This window comes from Sarcophilus harrisii, chromosome 4 (genome assembly GCF_902635505.1).
Source record: "Sarcophilus harrisii chromosome 4, mSarHar1.11, whole genome shotgun sequence".
NCBI classification, from domain to species: Eukaryota; Metazoa; Chordata; class Mammalia; order Dasyuromorphia; family Dasyuridae; genus Sarcophilus; species Sarcophilus harrisii.
In genome coordinates, this window is record NC_045429.1 from 46,371,808 (window position 1) to 46,385,781 (window position 13,974).

Consider the following 13,974-nt stretch of genomic DNA (forward strand, 5'->3'; position numbering starts at 1 on the left):
TTGGATTACATGCCATCTAGGGGAAGGAGGTGGAAGGAAGGGTGGGGATTTGGAACTCAAGGTTTTGCAAGAGTTAATGTTGAAAGATTATCCATGCATATGTTTTGAAAATAAAAAAAAGCTTTAATAAAAAATGAATGTTTTTCAGCTGTTAAAGTGACTACAGGCCAAAAACTCAGACTTACCCAAATGGGACATATAAGAGAGAACAGGCAGGAGAGCAGTGAGAAGATTATTCACATACTATATAATTGTTTATTAATTTGTATTACATATGTTTATGCATTGATATACACATATATACATATGTGTTATTTCTGTCTGTTGTTTCTAGTATATTTTATGTCTTTGATTATATATGAAGTTTTTCTTTCTAAGAATAGAAACAGCTAAGAAACTGTCTGGAGTAACAGTGCCAGCATTTATTAACTACTGACAAGAAGGTAAGAAGTGTTTCCTCTCTCTATGTCCCTAGCACTTGGCACAGTGCCTGGTACATAGCAGCATGCTGTATAAGTGTCTGTATTGGGAAGGGCATGTGAATTAAGATAACATAGCCAGATAAATGGCATCTGAATATTATTTCATTCCAGGTTCTTATATTAAACAATAATATCTAATCTTCAAAAAGCTACAAAGTGGCCTAGTTGGTCTATCTGAATGTTAACTCCTTATACTTTGATTGGTTCTTCTTATACCAGGGATAAGTATGATGCTTATCCTAATGAATTCCATAGGATGAAATGAAGCAAAAGACTTAAGAATGTGAGGTTGGGACACCTGTGTTAGGTGCAGAATGAATAATAGAGGGCTGGTCACTCAATAGTCATATCTTGAATATACAACAGGGACCTCTGTCTACCCTAAGGGGTTCCTACAAGATGTTTATGGCAAACAGGTCTTGTATGCAGCATGTTACAGATGCCTTTTGTCACTTCTCCAATTTTTTCTCATCATTTTCACCTTTCTAAGTTTTATTTTCTCTGATCTGCATTTTTTGAAATTTCCATTAAAAAATCATGGCATACTAAATGCCTTTAATGCAATATTAAGTAAGGTTAAGTTTATGATTATTGGATTTAAAAAGAGAGAGAGAGAGAAAGAGAAACTTCAGATTTCTTATAAAGAACATAAAGACACAGGCAGCTGGAGGCTATTATCTCAAGAGTATTTAGCAATGCTGTGGCACTGAAACTGGCTCTTGACAGACATAGGTGAATTGGACACATCTGGGCCCAATTCATTATATTGCAGTCCTTCCTTCAATATAACAGATAGCCACTATTTTTCAATTTTAAGAATATTTATAATTATTAAATTCCCAAACTGGTAGTTGAGTGGATTATTAGGGTGTTTTAAGAAATAGTATATGGAACTATGCTCAAAAAGTTATATCAAACTATGCATAACCTTTGATCCAGCAATACTAGCTTATATCCCAAAGAGATCTTAAAGAAGGGAAAGGGACCTGTATGTGCAAGAATGTTTGTGGAATCCCTCTTTGAAGTGGCCAGAAACTGGAAACTAGTCGATGCTCATCAATTGGAGAATGGCTGAATAAATTGTGGTATATGAATATTATGGAATATTATTGTTCGGTAAGAAATGACCAACAGGATGATTTCAGAAAGGCCTGGAGAGACTTACATGAACTCATGCTGAGTGAAATGAGAAGGACCAGGAGATCATTATATACTTCAACAACAATACTATATGATGATCAATTCTGATGGACCTGGCCATCTTCAGCAATGAGATGAACCAAATCAGTTTCAAGGGAGCAGTAATGAACTGAACCAGATACACCCAGCGAAAGAACTCTGGGAGATGACTAAGAACCATTATATTGAATTCCCAATCCCTATATTTTTGCCTGCCTACATATTTTTTTATTTTTATTTTTATTAAAAAATTTCCTTCATAGGCTAATTTTACAATACTTTAGAGTCCAATTATTTTTGTACAGCAAAATAATGGTTTGGACATGTAAGCTTATTTTGTATTTAATGTATACTTTAATATATTTGACACATACTGGTCATCCTACCATCTAGGGGAAGGGGTGAGGGGAAGGAGGGGAAAAATTGGAACAAAAGGTTTGGCAATTGTCAATGCTGTAAAATTACCCATGCATAAAATTTGTAAAAAAAACTTATAATAAAAAATGCTAAAAAAAACCCAGAAATACTATCTATGAAGAACTCAAAGAAGCATGGGAAGATTTATAAGATGTTATGGATATGAAGTAACCAGAACTAGGAAAATAATGTGAAAATCATTATAATAAGACAGGAAGACAGAAAGGCAGGAAGGCACGAAGGAAAAAAAATAAGGAAGGCAGGAAGGGAGAGAATGGAGGGAAGAAAGAAGGTAGGAAGGGAGAGAATGGAGGGAAGAAAGAAGGCAGGAAAGGAGAGAATAGAGGGAAGGAAGGAAGGAAGAAAGGAACAAGAGGCCATAGACCTGAATCATGGGCTACTAGACTCATATAAATGAAAGTAAGTGGGACAGATTCCATTTGGCATCTTTATTACTTATTACTTACTCTGATGTAACAGATCTAGAATGGATCCCCTGTTTAGGGGAGTTTGTTGCCAGATAAGCATGTCTTTGGCCATGTATGGAAAAAAAGACAAATTCAGAAATGAATGATAACAGAAACTGGGACCTGCAAAGATCCAAACCATATTCAAGAAATTGCAGACTTCAGATCATTGTGGAAACAAATATTTCTATTACTCTGAGAGTCCTGAAAATTTGTAAATCCATAGCCTATTTCTTAGCTACTTAAATAATACAATACTTAGGGGAAATTAGAACTTTAAATGCCTTTTTGGTGGGGTTGTGAACAGATCCAAACATTCTGTACAACAATTTGTAAATATACCAAAGGGCAATCAACTGTGAATATCCTTTGTTCCAGCAATATCACTATTATGTCTGTACGTGAAGGAGATCATAAAAATGGAAATGGATCCACATGAACAAAACTATTTATACCAGCTCTCTTTGTTATGGCAAAGAATTAGAAATGGATGGAAATGGCTGAACAAATTGTGGGAAACCACTGTTCTATAGGAAATTATGAACTAAAAGATTTCAGAAAATCCAGAAAAGACTTACATGAACTGATGCTGATTCAAGTGAGCAAAACCAGGTGAATATTATAGACAGAAACAGAAACATTGGACGATCCTCAATGTTGATAGACTTGTTCTTCACAAGGATACAATGATCCAAGAAAATTCTAAAAGAGTTACTATGAAAAAATGCTATATACATTTACAGAAAGAATTATGGAGTCTGCAGATTAAAGAATAATATTTTAATTTTTTTTTGTTTTGTCTCTTTTTAGTTTTTTTTTTCCTTTTTTATGATTCACAAGAAGATTAATGTGAAAAAATGTTCAATATTGTTTTGTATGTATAGCCTAAAAAACATCACACTACATTTAATAACTTTATAAAGCAGCAACACACCAAGTCAAAATTTTCCCTCTAGAAGTGGTACAAAGTCAAGGCCTAGTATGAGGTGTACAGTCAGGAAATTAGCCTGAAAGAAGGGGGGAAGTATATCATTGAACTGACTTATGATGATGATAGAAATACTCAATAACATCTACAAACAATGCCTCAGAGAAAAATACAAGGTTTGAAATCAGTCCAGTAAAATTACTTGAGAGATTATGTAAGAGTAGTTTTTAAATATATTATATTTTCTCCAATTACATGTCAAGTCAATTTTTGGCATATAAAATATTTATTTAATATTTCCCCAGTTTAACATATATATATATAAATATATATATTAAAGCCTTTTATTTTCAAAACATAAGCACAGATGACTTTTCAACATTGATTCTTTCATAGCTCTCTGTTTCAGATTTTCCCCTCTTTCTCCCAGCCCCTCCCCTAGATGGCAAGTAATCCAATATATGTTCTACATGATAAAATATATGTTAAATCCAACATGTATTAACATTTATACAATTCTCTTGCTGCACAAGAAAAATCACATCTTTAAAAAATGAGTAAGAAAACAAAATGCAAGCAAACAACAACAAAAAGAGTGAGAATGTTATATTGTTATCCATGTTCAGTTCCCATAGGCCTCTTTCGAGGTGTAGATGGCTCTCATCATCACAAGTTCATTGGAACTAGCATCAATCATCTCATTAATATTAAGAGTCATGTCCACCAGAATTAATCATCCCATAACAGTGATGTTGCCCTGTACAATGATCTCCTGGTTCTGCTCATTTCACTCAGCATCAGTTCATGTAAGTCTCTCTGGACTTTTCTAAAATTATACTGTTGGTCATTTCTTATAGAACAATAATATTCCATAACATTCATATATCGCAATTTATTCAATCATTCTCCACCTGATGGGCATCCAGTCAGTTTCCAATTTCTTGCCACCACAAAAAGGGCTTCCACAAACATTTTTGCACATGTGGGTCCCTTTTCCTCCTTTAAGATCTTTTGGGGATGTAAACCCAGTACAAACATTTCTGGGTCAGAGAGTATGCACAGTTTGGTAACTTTTTGAGCATAGTTCCAAATTGTTCTCTAGAACAATCCAGAAAAGGATTGTTCCAGGATCCATTCACACTTCCACCAACAATATATTAGTGTCCCAGTTTTCCCTCATCCTCTCTAACATTAGTCATTATTGTTTCCTGTAGTCTTAGCCAATTTAAGAGGTGTGTAGTAGTAACTCATTGTTTTCTTAATTTGCATTTCTCTGATCAATAATGATTTAGAGCACTTTTTTATATAATTAGAAATGATTTTATTGTCTTCATCTGAATTTTTTCTGTTCATATCCCTTGACCAATTCTCAATTGGAGAATAGCTTGAATTCTTATAAATTTGAGTCAATTCTTTATATATCTTTGGAATGAGGCTTTTATCAGAACCCTTAAATGTAAAAATGTTTTCCCAACTTTTTGCTTCCCTTCTAATCTTGTCTGCATTAGTTTTGTTTATATAAAAACTTTTAAACTTAATATAATCAATATTATCTATTTGTTGATCAATAATGATCTCTAGTTCTTCTCTGGACACAGATTCCTTCCTTCTCCACAGATCTGAGAGGTAACCTATCCTATGTTCTTTTATTTTATTTCTAATCTCATTCTTTATGTCTGGATCATGAACCCATTTTGACCTTATCTTGGTATATGGTGTTAGGTGTGGGTCAATGCCTAGTTTCTGCTATTCTAGTTTCCAATTTTCCCAGCAAGTTTTGTCAAATAGAGAGTTCTTATCTCAGAAGTTGGGGTCTCTGGATTTACCAAACACTAGATTACTATAGTCATTGACTATTTTGTCCTGTAAACCTAACCTATTCCACTAATCAACTACTCTATTTCTTAGCCAGTACCAAATGGTTTTGATGACCAATGCTTTATAATATAGTTTTAGATCTGGTACAGCTAGGCCACATTCATTGGCATTTTTTTCATTAATTTCCTTGAAATTCTTGACTGTCCTTCTTCCCCATGAACATTTATTTATGAACTGTGGCCTTTAGAAAATGCCAGCCCCACTAGTACCCATGCTTGCTTTTGGCTTTCTAGTTTTCCAAGGCCTTATCACTCTATTGAGAAACTTTTCTCTTGCAAGTTGTCTTTGATGTTTCTGGGCTGAGAGGTCTGGAAATCAACAGTACTTTTACTGAATCAGAAATCCCAAGAACTGTTCCTGTTTTGCTGGCAAGAGATTAGGGTTGAGGCCTGGGCTATGACTGTACTATTATGGCCTGCATCAGGACTCTGCTGGACTTCCACCCCTGATGTCCAAAACTATTCCTTCTGAGTTTCTAAGTTGTCCATGGATGGATAATGTTGTATTTCATCGTTTTAGACATCCAGATGCTCTAAATTTTGTTGATTAATTATTTAAAGGGTTTTGGAGAAATTTAGGGTAGAGGTCAAGAAGTTCCTGCTTTTACTCTATCATCTTGCCTTTGCCTTTGCATTCATTTTTACAAGATTTTATGTTCCAAATATTTCCCTTTCCTTCCTTTTCTCCCCTTCCTTCTTTCAAAGATTGTAGACAGTTTGATATGGCTTACATTTGTGCTTTCACATAAAGCATATTTCCATATTAATTACAGTGTTGAAAGAAGAAATGATCAAAAGGGGAAAAATGAGAAAATATGAAATGAAAAAAAAATGTTTCAGTCTATATTCAAAGTCCATTATTTCTTTATATGATTATACATAACATTATCCTTCATGAATCCTTTGTACTTGTCTTGGATTATAGTATTACTGAAAAGAGCTGTGTAGATCATAGGTCATCATCAATGTTCCTCACATTGTACAATGTTCTGGTTCTTCTGATTTCACTTTGAATCAATTTGTACTATTCTTCTCAGGTCCTCTCCACCCCTGAAATATGCCTGGTCATCATTTATTATTGCATAAAAGTAATGTATTATACTCATATGTCACAGCCATTCCTCAATTAATGTGTATCCCCTTTTCCCAATATATTGACACATCTTTTTGGGATACAGATGTAGGAGTGTTATTGCTGGGTTAAAGGGTATGCATTTTTTGGTTGCCTTTTGTGCTTCAGAATGAATAGATCAGTTCATATCTCCATTAGCAGTATCTTAGTGTCCCAGTTTTCCTACATACTCTCCAACATTTACTACGGTCCTTTTATGTGTCTCAGAGTTATTTTAATAAAAATTTCTCTAATCAAAAGCAATTAAAAAACAATGCTTCATATGCCTAAATATAGCTTTGAATTCTGTATCTGAAAACTGCCTGTTCATATCCTTTATTTATCAATTGGGGAATGACTTGCATTCTTCTAAATTTGATTCAGTTCTCTGTATGTTTGAGAAAAAAGGCCTTTATCATAGACATGTGTTGTAAAGATTTTTCCCAACTTTTTTTTTTTTTTTCTACCTTCTAATCTCGGTTGATTTACTTTTGTTTCACCTTTGTTTTTTTTTACTTTTGTAAAATGTTTTACTTTGTTTCACTATATTCACCTTATACCCATAACCTATATCTATGTATGTTTCTTCTAGCTATATTTTAATGATACAGTTCTAAATTTAAATGTATCATTTACCCATGTACAGATGTAGACAGTTTATATATCTCTTGTGTCTTGATATTGGAGTTCAAAATTTTGATTTAGTACTGGTCTTCTTATAAAATTTTGAAATTCTTCAACTTAATTGAATGGCCATTTACCTAACCCCCTTAGTATATTATGCTTAATTTCATCATGTAAGTAATTTGTGGTTATTGTCTTAGCTCCTTTCTCTTCTGAATATCATGCTCCCTTGCTTGCAATACTTTATTGTTTCAGCTGCTAAGTCCTGTGCAATACTGATTGTCACTACTTGATATTTGAATTTATTGTTTCTGGGCACTTGGAATATTTTTTTTCTCTTTGATCTGATACTTCTGAAATTTCTATACAATGTTCTTTGATTTTATTATATTTTTCCTGAGACTATAAGTGGATTTTTTCAATGCTTATTTTGCCCTTTACTTCCAGGATATCAAGGCAATTTTTGGTACATTCTTGAAAGATGCTTTCAAGGTCCTCCTTTTGATTGTGATTTTCAGGTAGTCCAATGATTTTGATATTGTCTAATGAATCCATTTTTTAAGTTGGTTGCTTTTTTCAAGAGATGTTCTACATTTTTTTTTGTTTTTCATTCTTTTGACTGTTTTTTTTTATTCTTGAGTTTTTATATAGTGTTAGCTTCCACTTGTACAAATCTAAATTTTAATGTGTTATTTTGCTCAAATGACTTTGGTACTTTATTTTCCATTGGCCAATTGCACTCTTTAAGAATTTGTTTTCCGGGGGCGGAGCCAAGATGGCGGAGAAGACACACGGGACTTTCTAAGCTCTTCTCTTACCCTCTTTATCAATATTATATCGAGCCTCAAAAATAGTCTTGACTGCTACAATTCTTAAGATAAGAAGTAGAACAACTCACCGGCCGAAGAAAATCTGCAGTCTCGCCAAAAAAGGTTGGTTCCGGGGCCAGGGGGGAGATCGGCGCAGACGGGGAGAGAAATTAGGTTCCGAGGAGAGTCTAAAACCGAGGGTGAAGGCACAGATCTCAGCACAAGCGCGCAGCCCCAACCCGCAGTACCGGCTTTTCCTTGGGGCAGTTGTGATCCTGCACGGCAGGAGGACGCAGCCCGGGTTAGCCTCCAATCTGCACAGTGGGGAGCTCGGCTTGGGGCCATAGAGCTTTTCCAGGGCCGATTTGCATCAGGCAGAGACACTAGGCAGAGTTTGTGGCAGTCTGCGTTCTGAAGTCAGCTGCTAATACTCACAGTCCCAAAAGAGGCTCAGCCTGGGGCGGTGACACTTTCACCACTTAGTCTCTAGCCAAGGGCAATCAATAATCCACTCAGCCCTACTAAGCAGTTTGATAGCTAGGCCAGTGCTGAATCCACTTCCTGTTGGGGGAAGGGAAAACTCTCACCCAGAGCACTCCCATCCCTCGGAGCCTGAAATCGGTTTACATCTTTCCCTGCTCTGCAGAGGAAGCTGGTAACCCCCTTGCCTAGGAGACCTACCCTAAAGGCTTTAAAACATGAATAAAAAGATGAAAAGAACAATCGAGCTTCTATGCAGAAAAAGAGCAGGTCAGCAAACCTGAAGAGACCTCAAACAGCAAAAATGCATCAGACTGTCCTCCTTTACATGATGCTCTCATAGAAGAGACCATTAAAAGTCTCAAAAGAGAGTTAGAAGATAAATGGGGAAAGGAAAGAGAAGCCTTACAAGAGAGCAACAACTTCCTGAAATACGAATTGGAAAAGTTAAAAAATTCCCAGGAAGTGCAGGGAAACAAAATTGGTGAATTGGAAAAAATAAAAAAATCTCAGGAAAGTAAGAATTGTGAATTGGAAAAAATAAAGAATTCACTAGAAAGTAGGATTTGTGAATTGGAAAAGACAAAGAACTCGCAAGAAAGTAGGATCCGTGAATTGGAAAAGACAAAGAACACGCAAGAAAGTAGGATCTGTGAATTGGAAAAAGAAAATAATTCACTAAAAAAAAAAATTAGTGAAATGGAAAAAAATTCCACAGACCAAAACAATACATTCAAAAACTCAATTGGACATATACAGAAAGAAGTAAAAAAAGCTAATGAAGAAAATAATTCTTTAAAAATTAGAACTGAACAAATTGAAACTAATGATTCATTGAGACAGCAAGAATCAGTCAAGCAAAAACAAAAAAATGACAAACTGGAAAAAACCATGAATTATCTACTTGCAAAAACGACAGACTTGGAAAATAGATCTAGGAGAGATAATCTGAGGATTATTGGACTTTCTGAAAACTATGATGAAAAAAAGAGCCTAGATACTATTTTACAAGAAATCATCAAAGAGAACTGCCCAGATGTAATAGAATCAGAAGGTAAAATAGGCATTGAAAGAATTCATCGAACACCTTCTGAAAGAAACCCTAAAATAAAAACCCCAAGGAATATTGTGGCAAAATTTCAGAACTATCAGATTAAGGAAAAAATTTTACAAGCAGCCAAAAAAAAACCATTTAAATACCGAGGTGCCACAATAAGGATCACCCAAGATCTGGCTGCCTCTACATTAAAGGAAAGAAGGGCCTGGAATATGATATTCCGAAAGGCACAAGAACTTGAGATGCAGCCAAGAATAAACTACCCAGCTAAGCTGAGCATTTTCTTCCAGGGAAGAAGATGGACATTTAATGAAACAAATGAATTCCATTTGTTTCTGAAGAAAAAACCAGAACTAAACAAAAAATTTGATCTCCAAGCATAGAACTCAAGAGATGCAGAAAAGGTAAAAATAACTCTTGAGAATTGTATTTCTGTTGTGGATATACAAAAAGAATACATGTATAATTTGATTGTACTGATATAACATAAAAAAGGGAAGTAGATATGGAAAAGGGATGATGGCAGAATAAGGTGGGAAGGAGGGATAAAAAGAGGGAAACCACATCCCACAAAGAGGCTAAGGAAACTTATCATATCTGAGGGAATTTAGAGAGGGGGAGGAACATTGTGTGAATCTTACTCTCATCAGAGTTGGCTCAAAGAAAAAATAATTGACATTTGTTTTAGAGAAAATTCTCTCTCGCCTCATTAAAAACGGGGGAGAGGAAAAGGGAAAAGAAAAAGAGTAATAAGGGAAGGAAGGGGGAAAGACTCAAAGGGGGGGAGGGAGGGATTATAAAGAGGATAAGTATCGTGATACAAGAGGGGTACATAAGTTTAAAAGGGGGAAAGAGGGTTGGGGGAGGCAAGAATAAGTAAAGCACAATCTGGGGTTATTAGGATGGCAGGAAATACAGATTTAGTAATTCTAACCGTAAATGTGAATGGGATGAACTCCCCCATAAAGAGGAGGCAGATAGCAGACTGGATCAAAAGTCAGAACCCTACAATATGTTGTTTACAAGAAACACATTTAAAGCAGGGGGATACATATAGAGTAAAGGTAAAAGGCTGGAGCAAAATCTATTATGCTTCAGGTGAAGTCAAAAAAGCAGGGGTAGCCATCCTTATCTCAGATCAAGCAAAAGTAAAAATTGATCTAATTAAAAGAGATAAGGAAGGAAACTACATCCTGCTAAAGGGTAGCATAAACAACGAAGCAATATCAATATTAAACATATATGCACCAAGTGGTATGGCACTCAACTTCCTAAAGGAGAAGTTAAGAGAGTTGCAAGAAGAAATAGACAACAAAACTGTAATAGTAGGAGATCTCAACCTTGCACTCTCAGAATTAGACAAATCAAACCACAAAACAAATAAGAAAGAAATTAAAGAAGTAAATAGAATATTAGAAAAATTAGGTATGTTGGATCTTTGGAGAAAATTGAATGGAGATAGAAGGGAATATACTTTCTTCTCAGCAGTTCATGGAACCTATTCAAAAATTGACCATATATTAGGACATAAAGACCTCAAAATTAAATGCAAGAAAGCAGAAATAGTAAATGCTTTCTTTTCAGATCATGATGCAATAAAAACTACATTCAACAAAAAGTTAGGGGGAAATAGACCAAAAAGTAATTGGAAACTAAACAATCTCATCTTAAAGAATGATTGGGTGAAGCAGCAAATTATAGATACAATTAATAATTTCACTCAAGATAATGACAATGATGAGACATCATACCAAAATTTGTGGGATGCAGCCAAAGCGGTAATAAGAGGGAATTTTATATCCTTAGAGGCTTTTTCAATAAAACAGAGAAAGAAAAGATTAATGAATTGGGCTTGCAACTAAAAAAAACTAAAAAAAGCCCAAATTAAAAACCCCCAATCAAATACTAAATTGGAAATTCTAAAATTAAAAGGAGAAATTAAAAATATTGAAAGTAAAAAAACTATTGAACTAATTAATAAAACTAAGAGTTGGTTCTATGAAAAAGCCAATAAAATAGATAAGCCTTTGGTAAATCTGATTAGAAAAAGGAGGGAGGAAAATGAAATTAGCAGTCTTAAAAATGAAAAGGGAGAACTTTCCACCAATGAAGAGGAAATTAGAGATATAATAAGGAGTTATTTTGTTCAACTTTATGCCAATAAATTTGATAACCTAAGTGAAATGGATGACTACCTCCAAAAATACAGAGTTCCCAGACTAACAGAGGAGGAAGTAAATTGCTTGAATAGTCCCATTTCAGAAAAAGAAATAGAACAGGCAATTAAACAACTCCCTAAGAAAAAATCCCCAGGACCAGATGGATTTACATGTGAATTTTACCAAACATTTAAAGAACAATTGGCCCCAATGCTATATAAATTATTTGATAAAATAGGGAATGAAGGAGTCCTACCAAATTCCTTCTATGACACAGACATGGTACTGATACCTAAACCAGGTAGGCTGAAAACAGAGAAAGAAAATTATAGACCAATCTCCCTAATGAATATTGATGCTAAAATCTTAAATAAGATATTAGCAAAAAGACTACAGAAAATCATCTCCAAGATAATACACTATGATCAAGTAGGATTTATACCAGGAATGCAGGGCTGGTTCAATATTAGGAAAACTATCAATATAATTGGCCATGTTAATAACCAAATTAACAAAAACCATATGATCATCTCAATAGATGCAGAAAAAGCATTTGATAAAATCCAACATCCATTCCTATTAAAAACACTTGAGAGTATAGGAATAAATGGACTTTTCCTTAAAATAATCAGCAGCATCTATTTAAAACCATCAGTAAGCATCATATGTAATGGAGACAAACTGCAACCATTCCCAATAAGATCTGGAGTGAAACAAGGTTGCCCACTATCACCGTTACTATTTAATATTGTATTAGAAACGCTAGCTATAGCAATAAGAGCTGAGAAAGAGATTAAAGGAATAAGAATAGGCAATGAGGAAGCCAAATTATCACTCTTTGCCGATGACATGATGGTATACTTAGAGAACCCCAGAGATTCTGCTAAAAAGTTATTAGAAATAATCCACAACTTTAGCAAAGTTGCTGGTTATAAAATAAACCCACATAAGTCATCAGCATTCTTATATATCACTAACAAAATCCAACAGTCAGAGTTACAAAGAGAAATTCCATTTAAAGTAACTACTGATAATATAAAATATTTAGGAATCTATCTGCCAAGGGAAAATCAGAAACTTTATGAGCAAAATTACAGACCACTTTTCACACAAATTAAGTCTGATCTAACCAATTGGAAAAATATTAAATGCTCTTGGATAGGGCGAGCAAATATAATAAAGATGACAATATTACCTAAACTAATCTATTTATTTAGCGCTATACCAATCAGACTCCCAAAAAACTATTTTAATGACCTAGAAAAAATAACAACAAAGTTCATATGGAAAAACAAAAGGTCAAGAATTTCAAGGGAATTAATGAAAAAAAAATCAAATGATGGTGGCTTAGCTGTACCAGATCTAAAATTATATTATAGAGCAGCAGTTACCAAAACTATTTGGTATTGGCTAAGGAATAGATTAGTTGATCAGTGGAATAGATTAGGTTCAAGGGATAAAACAGTCAACAAATATAGCAACCTAGTCTTTGACAAACCCAAAGATCCCAGCTTTTGGGATAAGAACTTACTGTTTGATAAAAATTGCTGGGAAAATTGGAAACTAATATGGCAGAAACTAGGCATTGATCCATACTTAACGCCGTACACCAAGATAAGGTCAAAATGGGTTCATGACCTAGGCATAAAGAATGAAATTATTAATAAATTAGAGGAACATAGGATAGTTTACCTCTCAGACCTGTGGAAGGGGAAGGTCTTTATGACCAAAGCAGAACTAGAGATCATTACTGATCACAAAATAGAAAATTTCGATTATACCAAACTGAAAAGTTTTTGTACAAACAAAACTAATGCAGACAAGATTAGAAGGGAAGCAATAAACTGGGAAAATATTTTTACAGTCAAAGGTTCTGATAAAGGCCTCATTTCCAAAATATATAGAGAATTAACTCTAATTTATAAAAAATCAAGCCATTCTCCAATTGAAAAATGGTCAAAGGATATGAACAGACAATTCTCAGATGAAGAAATTGAAACTATTTCTAGTCATATGAAAAGATGCTCCAAGTCATTATTAATCAGAGAAATGCAAATTAAGACAACTCTAAGATACCACTACACACCTGTCAGATTGGCTAAGATGACAGGAAAAAATAATGATGATTGTTGGAGGGGATGCGGGAAAACTGGGACATTGATGCATTGTTGGTGGAGTTGTGAACGAATCCAACCATTTTGGAGAGTAGTTTGGAACTATGCTCAAAAAGTTATCAAACTGTGCATACCCTTTGATCCAGCAGTGTTACTACTGGGATTATATCCCAAAGAGATTATAAAGAAGGGAAAGGGACCTGTATGTGCACGAATGTTTGTGGCAGCCCTTTTTGTAGTGGCTAGAAACTGGAAACTGAATGGATGTCC